Source organism: Myotis davidii, unplaced genomic scaffold, assembly GCF_000327345.1.
Source record: "Myotis davidii unplaced genomic scaffold, ASM32734v1 scaffold663, whole genome shotgun sequence".
NCBI lineage: Eukaryota > Metazoa > Chordata > Mammalia > Chiroptera > Vespertilionidae > Myotis > Myotis davidii.
In genome coordinates, this window is record NW_006295816.1 from 3247673 (window position 1) to 3249240 (window position 1568).

A 1568-nucleotide genomic window follows, 5' to 3' on the forward strand; every position below is an offset into this window, starting at 1 on the left:
CACAGGAAAATCCACTGGGTGAAGAGACAACTTATGGGATGGTGAAAAGTATTTGCAAACCACGGATCTCATGAGGGATTAATACCCCAAATATTAAAAGAACTCATACAACTCAACAGCAAAACAAAACAACCCAACAGCTAATAAGGCAATTAAAAACAGGCAAGCCCGGCTGGTGTGGCTCAGTGGTTGAGCATGGACTTATGAACCAGGGGATCACAGTTTGATTCCTGGTCAGGGCACATGCCCGGGTTTTGGGCTCGATCCCCAGTGGGGGGCGTGCAGGAGGCAGCCGATCCATGATTCTCTCTCATCACTGATGTTTCTCTCTCTCTCCCTTCCTCTCCGAAACCAATAAAAATATACTCAAAACAAAACAGGCAAAAGACCTGAATAGACAGTTCTCCAAAGACATATGAAAGGCCAACAGATACATGAAAAGCTGCTTAACATCACTAGTCATTAAGGAAATGCAAATTAAAACCACAATGAGATATTGATACTCAACCTGTTAGAATGGCCATCAAAAGACAAGAAATATGCCGAAACCGGTTTGGCTCAGTGGATAGAGCGTCGGCCTGCGGACTGGGGGGTCTCAGGTTCGATTCCGGTCAAGGGCATGTACCTGGGTTGCGGGCACATCCCCTGTGGGAGATGTGCAGGAGGCGGCTGGTCCATGTTTCTCTCTCATCGATGTTTCTAACTCTCTATCTCTCTCCCTGCCTCTCTGTAAAAAAATCAATAAAATATATTTTAAAAAAAAGACAAGAAATAACTAATGCTGGCTTGGATGTGGAGAAACGGGAACCTCTGTGCTGTTGGTGGGATTGTAAACCGGCACAGCCACTATGGGAAACAGTCTGGAGGATCCTCAAAAAATTCCAAATAAAAGTACCACATGATCTAGATATTCCACTTCTGGGAAAAGACCCAAAGGAATGCAAACTAAGTTATAATAAAGACACCGCACCCCCACGCTCTTAGCAGCATTAGTTATGGTAGCCAAGACATGGAAACCACCTCAGTGTTCCCCTGATGGGTGAGTGCACAGAGAAGTGTGGTACATACAGAACGACCATTACTCAGCCATAAACAATGAAGACAGCCTACCATTTGTGACAACATGGATGGACCTTGAGCGCATTACGCCGAATGAAATGTTAGAGAAAGACAAATACTGGAACATCTCACTAAATCTGAAAAACAAAACAAAACAAACGAAACCCCCCAAAACACACAGAAAAATAGATGAGACTTGTGGTTACCAGATGCAGAGGGTGGGAGGAGGGAGAATTGGAGGAAGGTGGTCAAAGGCACAAACTTGCATCTACAGGGTAAGTCGTGAGTATGTGATTAATATACAACATAATGACACCAGCCAACACTGCTCTTGCTGAGGGAAAGCCTGAGAGTTCTCATCATAAGGAGAACTTTTTTCCTTTTCCATCTTCCTTTTATTGTTCTACTAGAGGCCCGGTGCACAAAAATGTGTGCACTCGGGGGGAAGAGGGGTCCCTCAGCCTGGCCTGTGCCCTCTCGCAGTCTGGGACCCCTCGGGAGATAACGCC

At 45.5% G+C, this 1568-nt stretch overlaps 1 protein-coding gene across 1 annotated transcript in view; it reads right to left on the reverse strand.

Moving 5' to 3' along the window:
• The window catches only part of ARL8B (ADP ribosylation factor like GTPase 8B), a 24050-nt gene that overhangs the window by 18041 nt on the left and 4441 nt on the right, over window positions 1-1568 (reverse strand). The window contains exon 2 of the mRNA XM_006770482.2: window positions 641-645. The gene's annotated coding sequence lies outside the window, so the exon portion shown is untranslated. The remainder of the gene's footprint in view (window positions 1-640; window positions 646-1568) is intronic.